Source organism: Triticum dicoccoides, chromosome 1A (assembly GCF_002162155.2).
Source record: "Triticum dicoccoides isolate Atlit2015 ecotype Zavitan chromosome 1A, WEW_v2.0, whole genome shotgun sequence".
NCBI classification, from domain to species: Eukaryota; Viridiplantae; Streptophyta; class Magnoliopsida; order Poales; family Poaceae; genus Triticum; species Triticum dicoccoides.
Window position 1 is genome coordinate 217,566,670 of NC_041380.1, and position 17,116 is coordinate 217,583,785.

Sequence of the window (17,116 nt, forward strand, 5' to 3'; positions counted from 1 at the left end):
TTTCAGTGTGTTTCTCTGAATTTCTTTTCTTTTTATTCGAGTTGTACCGAGGGGAAGACAACGATGAAAATGTTGATTGGCTCTCATATGAATAATTGTTGAACTATTAAAGAGCCCATTTTACCTTGTCTTCTCCTGCTGAATAAAATGTTTGCAGATTCCAGCTTAGTCCATGGCACCCTTGCACTATTATTATTTTCATATCATTCGGTCGCGCAAGTGAAAGGCAATAATGACGACATTCGATGAACTGGTCGTGGCAAAGAGAAACTGGTATGAACTCGACTTGTTCTGTTTGTGTAAATATGTTTAACCTAGTACCCATGATTCAGCCCATTATGATTAAACATGTTTGCAATGACAATTAGAGATTATAGTTTCTCATGCCATGCATAAGTAGCTGGAAGTTAATAATAATTTATCTTGGATATCAACATAGCGTTAAGATGATTGTGATGTAGTATGATGATATGGTATCCTCTTCTGAATGTTCAAGTGGCTTGACTTGGTACATGTTCATGCATGTAGTTGAATCAAAACCAACATAGCCTCTATAATGTTTATTTTCATGGTGTTCATATCCTACTCATGCTAGTGTCCAATGTTACTTATGCATAATGCATGGTTATGATTGTTGTTGCTCTCAGCTGGCTGTTTCTCAATCTAAATTGCTATCTTTCGCATGTACTAAGTGGGGATTCTTCTTGTACATCAAAAACCTTTAACCCAAAGTTATTCCAGATGAGTCCACCATACCTACCTATATACGGTATTACCCTGTCGTCCTAAGTAAATTTCCATGTGCCACCTCTAAAAACTTCCTAAAAATTATCCATTTTGTGTGCCTGGATCATTCATGGAACGACGGGAGGTGGTCGGTATCTTCCATGCTCTAGGGTTATTCTCAGGTCAAGTGTTTATTCACTCGCCATCGCACGAGAAAATGGGCGGTAATAGGGATTCCCAGTCCCGAACTAAAAATGCAAATAATTAAACAAAACTCCCCCGGGACTATTGTTGGTTTGGAAGGCACCTGTTGTTTTGGACAAGCCGTGGAGTGTGACCGTTGGTGGAGGTGGAGTGAACCTTTACTTTTATCACTTGGGAACCGCCAATAGCGTTCTTAGCATGGAAGATGTTGATAACTGATGGTTGTGAAGTAAATGAGAATGGTGCATGTCTCAAAATTGCATTTACCTCTGTTTTCAAAATTGAGCTCCGGCACCTCTGCAAATCACTACTTCCCTCTACGAAGGGACTCTCTATTTACTTTTATATTGTGTCATCACCTTCTAAAACATGCGCCGGAAACTGAGTAGAGTACAGCGGTCATGATTTATGCATTGTGTGTAGCTAATGTTGGGTGCATCATGACTGGATCTTTTCTACCATGAATTACAATGTTTAATCGCTGCTTGAACTTTGGAGGTGCTCTGCATTTATGTTTTGTGGTCTCAGAAAGGGCTAGCGAGATACCATTATTGTCATATTATATCATGGTTGTTTTGACAACGTGTTGCCGTTTGAGATATCTTATTATTGCTCGCTTGCTAATTATGTCATAGATATGAGTCATTATAATCTTTAAGATTTATTGTCTACATGGTTAGTTATAATGTTGGCTAAAAACCTGGGTGTTGTTTAAGCTTATTTATGCAAACAAGAGCAAAAGAGTTCGTCAAAGTTTTTATTTCTCACTTTCAGTTTATCAACTGAATTGCTTGAGGACAAGCAAAGGTTTAAGATTGGGGGAGTTGATATGTCTCCAACGTATCTACTTTTTCTCATGCTTTTCCTCTTGTTTTGGACTCTAATTTGCATGATTTGAATGAAACTAACCCCGGACTGACGCTGTTTTCAGCAGAACTACCATGGTGTTGTTTTTGTGCAGAAATAAAAGTCTTGGAATGGAACGAAAATTTGCGAGGATTTTTTATATCAATAATAAGAATTTCTGGAGTCAAGACCTACCGGAGAGGGGCCCCTGGGTGGGCACAACCCACCAGGGTGCGCCCCCCTCTCCTAGCGCGCCCAGGTGGGTTGTACCCACCTGGTGGCCCCGCAGACCTCAACCCTGACACTATAAATTCTTATTTTTGAAGGAAAAATCGGGGAGAAAGAATTATCGTGATCCATGAGACGGAGCCACCACCAAGCCCTTTTCTTCCTCGGGAGGGCAGATCTGGAGTCTGTTTGGGGCTCCGGAGAGGGGGATCTTCGTTCTTCGTCATCACCAACCCTTCTCCATCGACAATTCCATGATGCTCCCCACCACGAGTGAGTAATTCCTTCATAGGCTCACTGGTCGGTGAGAAGTTGGATGAGATTCATCATGTAATCGAGTTAGTTTTGTTAGGAAATGATCCCTAGTACCCACTATGATCATAGATTGGTGTTGCTATGACTTTGCTATGCTTAATGCTTGTCAGTTTGGGCCCGGGTGCCATGATTTCAGATCTGAACCGTTTATGATCTCATCATTATATCCATGTTCTAGATCTGATCTTGCAAGTTATAGTCTCCTATTACGTATTATGATTCGGCAACCCCGGTGTGACAATAACCGGGCCCACTCCCGGTGTTGACCATAGTTTGAGGAGTTCATGTATTCACTATGTGTTAATGCTTTGTTTCGGTTCTGTATTAAAAGGAGGCCTTAATATCCCTTAGTTTCCAATATGGATCCCGCTGCCACGGGAGGGTAGGACAAAAGATGACATGCAAGTTATTTTCATAAAGCACGTATGACTATTTACGGAATACATGCCTATATTATATGGATGAACTGGAGCTAGTGTCGTATCGCCCTAGGTTATAAATGTCACATGATGAATATCATCCAACAAGTCACCGAACCAATGCCGACAAACCTTTTAGTATTGTTTCTGCTGTGTTACTACTGCTATCATCACTTTTACACTTGCTACGAAATTACTGCTACCACTGTTACTATTACTATTGCTGCTGCTACTACTATCAAAACTATCAAACTACTTTGCTACTGATCACTTTGCTGCAGATAATTAATCTCTAGGCGTGGTTGAATTGGAAACTCAGCTGCTAATACCTTCAAATATTCTTTGGATCCCCTTGTGTCGAATCTATAAATTTGGGTTGAATACTTTACCCTCGAAAACTTTTGTGATTCCCTATACTTGTGGGTTATCAGTGTCGTGCATCCAGGTCGCCATGGCACCGATGCTTGACATGTGCTGCTACAGGGGATCAAGGAGAGAGATAAGAAGCCCCCAGGAACCCTCGACAAACCCAAGCTCTCTTCGTTTCCCCCCTCGCACCGTTCTCCACCAAATCGAGCCGCGCTCAAGACCATAGTTGTCGCAGCCTTCGTCGATCCCGCAGCCACTGTGGTTCCCGTGCCACGGGAGCACGTCTACGAGGTCCACAACAGCCGACTTCACCTGTTTTGGACGCCGCGTCAAGCTAGGAAGCTCCATAGCCGACACCGTCTTCATCTTCCTCATTCGTCTGCCGCCGTCTCGCCATCGATCCATACCATCCCCTCGTCTCTGGCCTCCCCGACCATGTCCCCGGGCTCCATGGTGAGATTCTACTCCGAATCCCCTCCTTCTTGGTCCCGATTCATGCCATATGTCGCCACCCCACGACTTCGATTGCCTGTCGCCGTGCCCGCACCTCGCATCGTGGTCGCGCCCTCGCGTGCCCCCCGACCGCAATCGTCATGCTTCGGCCCCGTCCCGCCGCGCCCGTGCCTCACTGGCCCGCGCCGCCCGCGGCCGCTCCTGGCCACCCGGGGCGTTGCAGCTGCTGTTAGTTGCTTCTGCCACCGTCGCTATTGGTTGCTGCCTGCCTCTGTTGTCGCTTGCTCCACCCGCGATGGTGCTGCTGCTTATGACCCTGTCCACGTCCCGTACGTCATGGCCTCGCGCCATGCCGGCGCACCGTCCTCCCTTCCTGCCCCATCGCCTACTGCCCCCCTTGTGCGTGTTGCGTGCTACTGCTGGCGTGTACTGCTCTTGCTGATGTGCTACTACTCTCATGTATTGCTGCTTGTTCTACTGCTTCTGCTCACTAGTTGTTGCTGCTAATCGCCGGCTGTTGCTGCTGGCGCGTACTGCTCTTGCTAATGGGCTGCTACTCTCCTGTGCTGCTACTTGTTCTACTGCTTCTGCTCACCAGCTATTGCTGCTAATCGTCGGCTGCTGTTTCTCGCCTACAAAGGCTGCTGCTCGCCCATAGCTACTACAGTTGTAGCTGCTGCCTTTATCTAGGAGGCCGACCCATTAGATTAGTTTAGGATTAGGTTGATTAATTAAATTGCTTAATTAGTATAATGTGTGGATGACATATGGATCCACCTAGTTAGATTAGATAAATCTTTGGAAATTAATAAAATGGTGACATGGGGGCCACCACCTCCACATTTGACTTGTCAAGAGGACTTGGTCAATTTGGATTAAAAATTAATTACAAAATTCGAGAAAATGTTTAAAACTTTGATAAATCATAGAAAAATAACCGTAACTCCGATGAAAATACTTTGTACATGAAAGTTGACCAGAAAAATATAACAAATCCGAATACACCTTCCACATATCTGTCACACCCCTCCAACACTACAAACATGCAACCACCCCCCTCTGTTTCATCTGTCCAAAAACATCGAACATCAGGAATACTTTCCCAGATGTTTTCCCCCTTCGCCAGAATCACCTAGTACCGCGTTAGGTCACACATAGCACCGCTATTTGCTTTGTCATGCATCTGTTTGCATTGTATTCATTGATTCTCCCCCCTCTTCTCTCTGGTAGACTTCGAGACTGACACCACTTCTCCAGACGTCGACTACACCCTTGACAACCAAACCTTTTTGGCAAAGCTTCCAAGTAAGCAAGCCCCCATTAATCATCCCGATATCGCCTACTCTTTCTCTCTAGTGCTTGCATTATAGTGTTACTGTTTCATCGGTTTGATCCCTATACTACTGCATAGCATGTCCTTGTTATTACTGTTGATACCTTTACCTGCAATCCTAAATGCTTACTATAGGTTGCTAGAATGTCATAAGTGGCCTTACATACTTGTCCGCCTGCCATGCTATACTATTGGCCCGTGATCACTTCGGGACGTGATCACGGGTATATACTATATACTATTACATTACTTATGTTACTGTTCAGATGTGGGGGGCTGAAGGGGCGGGTGGTTCCACCCAGGTAGTGGTGGGCCTGGGTTCCGACGACCCCTGATTGTTACTTTGTGGCGGAGCGACATGGCAGGTTGTGACCACCTAGAAGACAGGTGGGCCTGATCCCTGGTCTGCGTCTGCGGTTACTTCAAATATGATGCCTAACGAGATTGGGAATTGGTCTGAGTTGTCCACTCGCCTATACGCACTACCCATCATGCGGGAATAGTTATGGGCAGTCGACGTCGTAGTATCAGCCGAAGCCTTCTAGACGTCAGTAACTGAGCGGCGCATGCCGGATTGGACTAGAACGCCTGCTCTTGTATTAGGGGGGCTAGGTCTGCTTCCGGGCACCCACGCAAAATGCAGGAGTGCAAAGGTCGATGGGCCCAAGACCCCTGCGCGCTTAGGATTTAGACTGGTGTGCTGACCTCTCTGTTAGGCCTAGGTAGGGCTGCGACGTGTTGATCTTCCGAGACCTTGCAAGACCCAGGAAAGTGTGTCCAGCCAGAGTGATCAAGCGTGTTGGTTAATGTGGTGCACCCCTGCAGGGAAGATTGATCTATTCGAATAGATGTGTCCACGGTAACAAGATGACCCGAAGTTGTATTCCGACCTCATGACAACTAGAACCAGATACTTAATAAAACACACCCTTTCAAGTGCCAGATATAACCCTGTGATCGCTTTCCCACAGGGTGAAGAGGGGAGGATCGTCGAGTAGGATTATGCTATACGTTGTTTGGTGAACTTACCAGCTACTCTCGTATTCTGGCATTCTGAAGTTCAGTCCACACATATTACCCATTTCATTGATACCACTGCATATGTAGTGTAGATCCTTACTTGCGAGTATTTTGGATGAGCAATCACGGTTGCTTTGCTTCCCCCTTTTCCCCTTCGATACCTGGTTGCTGCAATCAAACTTTGGAGCCCAGGAGCCAGACGCCACCGTCGACGACGACCCCTACTACACCGAGGGTGCCTACTAGTACGTTCAGGCCACTGACGACTAGGAGTAGTTAGGAGGTCCCAGGCAGTAGCCCTTTCCCTTTCGATCATTGCTACTTTTGTGCTAACCTTCTTAAGGCAAACTTGTTTAACTTATGTCTTTACTAAGATATTGTTGCTTCTGCTGACTCGTTTATGATCAAACTTATGTATTCGAGCCCTCGAGGCCACTGGCTTGTAATATAAAGCTTGTATTATTTTAATTGGTGTCTAGAATTGTATTATGATATCTTCGCCTGAGTCCCTGGTCTTGATCGTACACATTTGCGTGTATGATTAGTGTACGATTTAATCAGGGACGTCACATTAGTTTTCCACGAAATCAATACCAGACGAAGTCCAAATGCCACAAAAAGATTTGAAAAAACATTCTAGACAAATGAGACCGTAGAAGCTTCGGGAGGAGACCAAACGTGCAACGAGAAGGCCACAAGGCACTAGGGCACGCCCTAGTAACTTGTGGGCCCACCATGGCTCCGTTTGACCTAATTCCACCTTTATAAATTCTCTAAAATCGGGAAACCAACAGGGAGCCACTCCAAATACTTTTTACGCCACCACAAGTTTATGTTTTTCAGAGATCCCATCTGGAGGCCTTTTCCGGTACTCTGCCGGAGGGGGAATCGATCACGGAGAGCCTCTACATCAACCTTGCTGCCCTTCTGATGATGTGTGAGTAGTTTACCACAGACCTACGAGTCCATAGCTAGTATCTAGATAGGTTCTTCTCTCTCTTTGATCTTTAATACATTGTTCTCCTCGATGTTCTTGGAGATATATTCGATGTAATCTTCTTTTGCGGTGTGTTTGTTGGGATCAGATGAATTGTGGGTTTATGATCAGATTATCTATGAATATTATTTGAGTCTTCTCTGAACTATTTTATGCATGATTATTATAGCTTTATATTTCTCTCCGATCTATCTGTTTGGTTTAGCCAACTAGATAGATTTATCTTGCAATGGGAGAGGTGCTTTATAATGTGTTCAATGTTGCGGTGTTCTATATCCCAGTGACAGAAAGGGACAAGACACATATTTTTATTGTTGCCATTAAGGGGGAAAATGGGGTTTATTCATATTGACTAGATTTACTTTGTCTACATCATGTCATCTTGCTTTAGGTGTTACTCCGTTCTTTATGAACTTAATACTCTAGATGCATGCTGGATAGCAGTTGATGTGTGGACTAACAATAGTAGATGCAGGAAGGAGTCGGTCTACTTGTCTCAGACATGATGCCTATATAGATGATCATTGCCTTGGATATCATCATGACTATGCGCTTTTCTATCAAGTGCCCAATAGTAATTTGATTACCCACGATATGCTTTTTGTTCGGGAGAGAAGCCTCTAGGGAAAACTATGGCCCCTAGGTCTATCTTTATCATATATAAAATCCAAAAATACCTTGTTATAATTTATTTACCGTCATTTTATTTTATTTTTTTCATTTATCTATCTATCACCACGAGATTTGATCCTTGCGATTAATCACCAAGGGGTTGACAACCCCTTGTTTGCGTTGCGTGCAAGTATTTGTTCTTTTGTGTGTATGTGCTGTTCACGAGGTCTTGCGTGGTTCTCTACTGGATTGATAACCTTGGTTCTTAGCTGTGGGAAATACTTACCTCTACTGTACTACATCATCCTCTCCTCTTCAAGGAAATCCCAATGCAACTCACAAGTAGCAGGAACTATGCAAATGTAATATACAATACGTGCCCATATATTATAGCATCTTGTGCAACTGTTACCAGGTGCATCTATTATATCTTCTTGTGATTCATGTGTAGGGAACACGGGGAATCATATGCTTCAAGTACTGCACCACCCAGGCCACCTACTACAAGTCTGCTCTAGGTCCATCCAGAGCACCTGCTGATTCTGGTCCTGCAAGAGTTGCAGCTGAGGCTACCAAAGTAGGTGCAAGAGCAACAAGTAGGGCCACCAAATCTTGTGCAAGAGTAGCTAAGGCCAGAAAGGCTGCTGCCACAGCTCCAACTAGGGCTACCCAACCTCCAAGGGAATCAACTAGGGCCACCCAAACTGCATCAACTACTACTACTGTGGTCCTAACAGTAGCATCAAGAAAGAGAAGAGCACATCTTCAACACCTGCCAAGAACACCAGGTCAAGCGCATCATCTCCAGCAAAGAACACTAGGTCAACGGTTAGACTAGGAAGAGGTTTCAATGCTCCAAGGGTAGCATCAACATCTGTTGAACCTGGTCTTGGCTCAAAGAGGAAGAGGAAGGCCCCAAGCAAGTGGGATTTGTATTTTATAGCTAGTGGCCACCACCACTAACTTAACTATGACATGCTTGTAAAACTTCTATTTGTCATGCCATGAACTGTGCTTGTTCGGCATTGCTTAGCCAGCAGAATTTTGGGGAGGTCCGTGAGAACGAAAATGAGGGGGGATCGTGGGTGGGGTTGTAGAAATCGTACGAGGGAAACAGGAGGTGTCACTTAGTGCCCACAGATTGGAACGAGGTGTTCGGCGTTGCATGAATCTCGCGGGATTTGGATCGGGCTCGCTACAGCTGTCGTGCACGGGTAGGAGACTGGGCGGAGGTAGGGGATGAGTTGCGGGTCCCGTAAGTTAGTTGATCGGGGAGAGGAGAGAGGCTGGCAGGTGGGCTGCTGGGCGCTGGCATCAGTGCTGACACAAGCGCGGGCGCTAGCTAGGCTAATGTTGCACTGCGATTGCTGATGGGCCTCTTGCGATGCGCGCTGCTCGCACACGGGCGAGGGATAGCCAGATAGGCTGCAGCTTAGGTTAGGAATAGGTTTAGATATTTCCTAGTCTGACAAATTTAAAGAAATGACTTTTGGCTCGAAACAAATGATCCAAAACATTTTATAAAAATACTAGGACATCCACAAAAACAAATATTGTTACATACAACATAGTGGACCTTTTTCCAGTCCAAAATACTTATATATAATACATATAATATTTTCATGAACTTTATTTTTGCACCTATAAATGTTCCATAAAATATTTTTTAACTGCGACAAATATCAAAATTAAAACTGAAACAACTGCCAACTCTTTTATAATGGAGTCATATTACCTTCTCTCACTAAACTTAGTTTTTGAGTTGGATTTTTTTTTAAAAATCCAATAGAAAGAGTATTTGAACAATTTCATATTTAATTATTGAGGAAGTCATCTCATCCTCTCTAGTATCAAATATGAAACACTTTTGAATATCCTCAAAGTTCAAAATAAGATCAAGAAGAATATTCGGGAAAGTCATTTTATTCCCTCTCATTTTAATATTCAATAAATCCAAAATAAGAACCAAATGAATAATTGGGAAAGTCCTTTTATTCCCTCTCATTTATTATTCATTTAAACTCCAAAAGTTTCAAATCCTAGTCCAAATTTACTAACAACAAGCAAGTTTTAAATTAATTCTATTTAAATAATTAACATTCCAAAATTTAGAATTTTGGGATGTTACTGCGCCTAGCTTGTCAGGCGCGCCCAGGTGGGTTGTGCCCACCTCGGTTACCTTTCGGACTCCGTTTTTCTTTCGTTTGCTTGTTTTTCCAAGATAAAAAATCTTTATATACCCCCCGAACCTATTGACCACGTATCACGGAGAAATCTTCTGTTCTTTTTTCTCGCTATTTTTTGTCAGATCTGAAAATATGTCGTCTCAAGATTCCGAGGAGGATTGTCCAGTTACTTATCGGCCTTTGGATCAAAATATCTTCAAGGATACCTATGCCTATATGTGGTACACCGATGTGGAAGACAAATATGAACCAGTTCTTCCTCGCTTCAAGCATGAAAGCAAAGAGGCATTATGCAAAAGGATAATAAATCTTGATATAGAAAATGATGAGTTGAGGATGGATAATGTCACTCTCAGACGCAAGTTGGAGAAATAGAAGGATAGGCCCACTACTTGTTCACCACCACCTCCTTCTTCCACTACAAAAAAATACACTTCCATGACGATACGTGTTTGTCATAGTAGGTCATGTTTTCTGTCATGCATGTACATCCATGACGAATTTATGACAGAATCAAGATAGTCATACATGTGTTGTCGTAGAAGTGTTCCATGACATTACCAAAGTTATCATCACGGAAGTGTCCACTTCGATGACGATAAATGGCGCGTCATGGAAGTGCTTCCGTCAAGGGTAACCGACATGTGGCATCCACCGTAACGGGTCACCGTTAAGGTATCGGGTCCAGTTTTGGATCCGATAACCCGTTAACAGCCCGGACCAATGGGGATTTTCCATGTGTAAAATTCTCAATGGCCAGAGGAACCACGTGTCAGCTCACCATTGGGAAAAATGTCATCCACTCATTGGATCAGAGGCGCCTATGATACATCGACAAGTGGCACGACCCAACAGAGGCCCGTTCTGGTGAAAAGGCCGGTCCATTTGACTTGGTCAAAAGGTAGCAGGCCGGCCCACGGAAAGCCTGTTAACGTCTTGTTTGCATATAGCCCATTTACAACCCACTAACTCACGACCCATTAAGGCCTATCGGAATTAGGCTTAGTAGCGTCATCTGGGCCATCTAATATGATTCCAACCTATTGTAACTTCTGGCCCATGAATGGCTCATGACATCTTTCAGCCGATATGAGGCCCTTTGTAAATCTTGGACCATTAATGACCCATGGTGAAACTGGCCCGTAATGGAATAGTGTATCGCTTTATACCCACTAATGGCCCATTATTCCTTTGGGCCATTTCCAAAAAATGTTATCTTTCGGCCTTCTCAGGGCCCATTTATTCTTGGGCTCATTTCCAGCATTCAGTTACTTATGGCCCGTTACTGGCCTTTTCTGCTTGTGGGCCAAATTCAGCCCATGGTTACAGTCGGCCCATTTGTGGCCCGTTAATCCGTTGGGCTATTTTCATAGCGTCATCAAATACAGCCGATTAACGACGGCCCACTATGGTCGGCCCATGAAGGGACGATTCCAATTCTAGCCCATTTACAGCCCATAATGTGGTCCGTTATTGGCCCATGTTTGGCCAATCGATCATACAACCCGTAGAAGGCCCATTGATGCTATGGCCCATAGAAGGCCCATTGTTTCTATGGCCCCTAAAAGGCCCATTGTTTATACGACCCATTGGAGGCCCATGGTCACTACAGTAAATATTATGTAGCCCAACACTACTGCAGGATGCTGCTAACGCGACACTACGATTAGAGACCCTTCGAGAAACTATGTGCGATGCAATGATCGCAAACGGTGGTGTAGGAAAACCGTCAGAAATATATAAAATGTTTGCGATGACGTATGCATCAAACACGGTTCAGGTTTTAGTTGCGTGTGTGATGAAGGGCATACGGTTATGTTCAATTAACTGTTTGCGATGAGGAGGAAAAAAAGAAACGGTCAGCCAGATGAAGGTGTGTGCGATGTACATCATACGATGAACTATTTGTGATTAGGCAACACAAAAGAAATGGACAGCCCGATCAAGGTGTGTGCGATGTACATCATATGGTTCACTCGGATGAACTGTTTGTGATTAGGCAAGAGAACAGAAACGGTTCAATATAACAAGATGTGTATGATACACGACAAACATGTCTGTAATCAAAAATGTGTGCGAAGACCGAGAATAACGCAGACAATTGCTTCTAATAAGACGTATGTGATATGCTCTGTCTACACAACATCTATTGGCCATTGTGGGATGGGCGGTCATACGGATACACCATAAGGATGCGAAGAGGCATTCCTATCAGCAAGGACTAGTTGTTCCACCAGTAGCTCATGTAATAAAACTATCAAGTTAAGTGTGCTCAGGCTGGAACATCCATTAGATGGGTGACTAGATGGGAAGTTGTGCCGATGTTAAATTAGGTGATGGGATGGGTCATTTTGGTCAAATGACCGAAATGCCCCATTCCCTCAGCTAATTTAACCTCAAGGTCCTTGTTTTTTTAACACATGTTAAAGAAGGTCTGCCGCATTACTTTTTGACAATGTGCGATACATGGCATACAGTTGATCCATCCGACCTATTTGTGATGGAATAGGCCGTGTGTGTTGTGGGAAAACGTTTGCTAGTATTCAACCGCTTGGGATTGATGAATTCATAACCGACAGGATCCCTAGTGTGGTCCGTGTTCATCTGATCACCATCTACTTCTTGTGCTAGCTCGATGCTAGGTTTCCATTAATTGATGGCGTTTTATGAACACGCCATTGTTTCCCGCCATTTCCTCACCTATTTCTCGCCACCCTGTTATATTGCGCATAGGGGGTGCGCGACACACGGAGGCGACAAGCGCAGCCTGTAGCACATCCACCTTTTCCAAGCATGCCAACCGACCAAAGCATCGCTTCTGCCGTCAACCTCATCGACGAGAAAAATGAGCAGGCGCCACGGCCCATCGAGGCCGAGGCGCTCCCCAGCAACGCGATGGACGACGCTGTGATGTGCGTCATCGCCAGGGTTGAGCAGACCTTTGGCGCATGGCGCTTGAGCGCCGCGGATCAAGATAGGCATGTCAGTGCCGACAGGCTACAGCTCGCTGCACAACATGATCGATGGCGCGCCGCAGAGCAAGAAAGGCGCGTTCGTGCCGATAGGCTGCGGCTCGCCGCATGGCGAGACCGTTGGAGCGCCGCAGAGCGAGAGGCGTGGCGTGCCGCACAACAAGAGCGGATCCATCGGTGCTTGCCTGATGTTGACACGATGTCGCAGCTGGGTACACGTCTCGTTAGTACCCCCATTCCTCGCCAAGAGTGGGAAAAGGCCCTCAGCATTGTACTTGCACCAGATGCCGGCCACGCCGTACTTGCAACGGATGCCCGTTGCGCCATTCGCATGGGTGCCGCCATTCGCCTTGTCCACGGCCCGCCGGATGCCAATGCGCTGGTACATAGGCTCGGCCGCCTCCTTGGCCCAGGTGTCCACCTGGGCGCCGTAGAGGAACATGGCTGTCGCATCCTCGAGCTGGTGATTTCTGATGAAACAACCAACTTGGAGCTCGAGATCGCGCTCCAGATGTACCGCGAGCGTGTCGACCACTTGGACGAACGCATGCACGAGTTCAGGCAGAGCCAATAGCTACCCTAGGCAAGGGCTGCTGGTCATGGTCTCATGGACGCATTTTATTTTTAAAAGTTGTTTCGACGTGGATAGCTTTGTATTCAGAACAATCATAGCATTGCTCTGTTTATTGCTATGTTTCAATGTGTGTACTCTGTTTTCCGATCTTATAAGTTCTGTTTCAATGTGTGTATATACACTTTCCATTCTATATATGTGGATGATAACAGCTAGATTCAAATTAGTATACAAAAACAGATAGAAAATGGAATTCATAATATATATATATATATATATATATAATATCATCACATATACGTGATGATACTTAACTACTTGGTACAATGCATAAAATTGAAAACGAACAATACTAAAACTAGTAATCCCTCCTGGAGCCAGTATTTCGGCAGCCCCTCGCCAGCAGCTCCCTGGTGCGCGGCGTCTTCCCATTGCGGAGGCAGTACAGCAACTCCTTCGCCTCGCAGCGCTTGACGTACCGATCTGACTCTTGCTAGCGGACTGTAACACCCACGATGCGGCTATATCTCCCACGTGTCGGGGCACGACTTAGAGGCATAACCGCATGGTAGGCATGTCGCAAGAGGGGTAATCTTTACACATCCCATGTATTGAATAAGAAAGGGATAAAGAGTCGGCTTACAATCGCCACTTCACACAATACATAAATATATCATACATCATCCAGAATACAATCAAGGTCCGACTACGGAACCACAATAAAGAAAGACAACCCCAAATGCTACATCCCTGATCGCCCCAACTGGGCTCCTCTACTAATCATACGGAAAAGAAACACAGTAACGGCCCGAATCCTCGTCGAACTCCCACTTGAGTTCGGTAGCGGCCCCTGCATTGGCATCATCGGCACCTACATCTGTTTGGACGTATCTGTGAGTCACGGGGACTCAGGAATCTCACACCCTCGCAATCAATACTATTTAAGCTTAAAGGTAGGACAGGGTAGTGAGGTGGAGCTGCATCAAGCACTAGCATATATGGTGGCTAACTTACGCAAAAGAGAGCGAGAAGAGAAGCAAAGCACGGTCGATAAACTAATAACGGTCAAGAAGTTATCCTGAAACTACTTACGTTCAAGCATAACACGAGACCGTGTTCTCTTCCCGGACTCCGCCGAAAAGAGACCATCACAGCTCACACGCGGTTGATTCATTTTAATTAAGTTTTGTGTCAAGTTTTCTACAACCGGATATTAACAAATTCCCATCTGCCCATAACCGTGGGCACGGCTTTCAACAGTTCAAAATCCTGTAGGGCTGTCCCAACTTAGCCCATCACATGCTCTCACGATCAACGAAGGATATTCCTTCTCCCAGGAAGACCCGATCACACTCGGAATCCCGGTTACAAGACATTTCGACAATGGTAAAACAAGACCAGCAAAGCCGCCTGAATGTGCCGATAAATCCCGATAGGAGCTGCACATATCTCGTTCTCAGGGCACACCAAATTGTCCAAACTTCCGATAGGCTAGCCCAGAGTTGCCCCTGGTGGCCACCGACGGCTGACAAGTTGGACCAACACTCAAAGGAGCACTTGCCCGGGGGTTTAAAATAAAGATGACCCTTGAGTCCGCGGAACCCAAGGGAAAAAGGCTTAGGTGGCAAATGGTAGAACTAAGGTTGGACCTTGCGGGAGGAGTTTTATTCAAGGCGAACTGTCGACGGGTTCCCATAACACCCAACCGCGTAAGGAACGCAAAATCAAGGAACATCACACCGGTATGACGGAAACTAGGGCGGCAAGAGTGGAACAAAACACCAGGCATAAGGCCGAGCCTTCCACCCTTTACCAAGTATATAGATGCATTAAAGTAAACAAGATATAATAATAATGATATCCCAACAATAACCATGTTCCAACATGGAACATACTTCATCTTCACCTGCAACTAGCAACGCTATAAGAAGGGATGAGCAAAGCGGTAACATAGCCAAACAACGGTTTGCTAGGAGAGGTGGGTTAGAGGCTTGACATGGCAATATGGGAGGCCTGATATAGCAAGTGTTAGGTATCGTGGCATAGCAATAGAGCGAGCAACTAGCAAGCAAAGATAGAAGTGATTTCGAGGGTATGGTCATCTTGCCTGCAAAGTTCTCGGAGTTGACGAAAGCTTGATCCTCATTAGTGTACTCAACAGGTTCCTCGATCACGTACTCGTCTCCCGGCTCTACCCAAACCAAGAACACAAGCAAAGGACCAACAATCAATCATGATGCAATGCACAAGCAACATGATGGAAAACATGGCATGACATGCGGGATGTGATACGGAATGCCTATGCGTGCTCCGGAAGGGAAATATTGAACAAGGCATCAAATTGGAAAACCAAGTCTTCCGCTGGAAAGATGAGTTGATTTCGGTCGAAATCGATATAAAGAACACCAGAATCGGATGCACGGTTTGCAAATGGCAAGCAAAACAAGAATTGCACAATTCTGCGATTAACAACATGATGCCATCTAGAATGCAACAAGAAACTAAGCTACGACACTCCAACATAACAACAAGGCATAAGGAAGTGATCTACTCAAGATGCTTGACAAAACATAAACACTGAGCTATGGCTAAATCACACAAGAGCAGGTCCAAACAAGCATGGCAAAAGTGCAAAAGATATCAGCTTCACAGACTTAGTGCAAATACTAACATGCCAGGAATAACATCAGGAAGCAATGTTTAGAGCAAGCAAACAACATGCTACAGGAACATATCATAGCAAAGTAAGGAATGGAATGAATCTATTAAATGCATAGAACAAAAGTCCCTTCCTGACCAAGAGCCAAAAAGGCATAGAAGATATGATGGCGCCCATGTAAGCATAGCAAGTTTTATTAACAGTTTCAGACTTAGCAGAAAAATAGAGCATGGCATAAACAGAATTATGAAGGCATCTTTCCGAGCTCGATTCACTCATCACAAGGCATTGCATGACAAAACAAGCATAGAATCAGCAAGAAGACATGTCCATGAAGCTAACCATGACAAGAACAAGTTCATAGCATGCATGGATCAACTACAACAACCATGGCAAAATTAATTAACATGTAAACAATCTGCTAGGAACATTTTATAGCCAGAGTAGAGCAAGATTAAGTCATGCTAGGGCACTCCATAATTTCAAACAGGGGTATGGCTGGATAGAGCACAACCATATGTCCAAATCATCCTCACTGAAGCAACTCAAAACAAGCATGGATCTCACTGTAGCATCATGTTTACATGGCATAAAAATGACAGCAGGAAAAGGACTTTGCAAAATCCTAAGTCCCAGAAATCAGCAATATCACGAAGGCTACTTTGCATGCTTGTGCTCATGTTCACAAAAATACATGACAAACACCCCTGTAAAGATGGCATGGCATAGATCAAAACACATGTAGAGCTCATGTTCATATGAAGCACCCATCAAATGTGACAAAAATGACAAATCCTCATAGTATATTAAGTAACAGGAGCTAACATTTAATAGCACTCTTGCATCAGTGATTTGGGCATCAAGATGAACTCAAACACGCAGACCATAATGGAATTAAATGAAGAACACATCATGATGAAAATTTTCATATATTACACGCACAAAACGGAGCAGCGCACATGATGTTATGGCATGATGAACAGGGCCTGAAAAAGTTAGGGGGAAAAGGAATTAGTGAAATCTTAGACCTCCAGATCTAGGGTTTGACCCCGAGCTCGCGAACCGAGGCAGATTCGGAGCTCGCCGGAGTTGGAGGGAGTCGCTGGAGTCGAGGAAGAAGGGTGGGCCGACGGATCTGGTCAGCGCCGGCACTGGCGGCGGGCGCGGCTCCGGCGGGGGCGACGCTGGGCGGCGAGGGGCGGC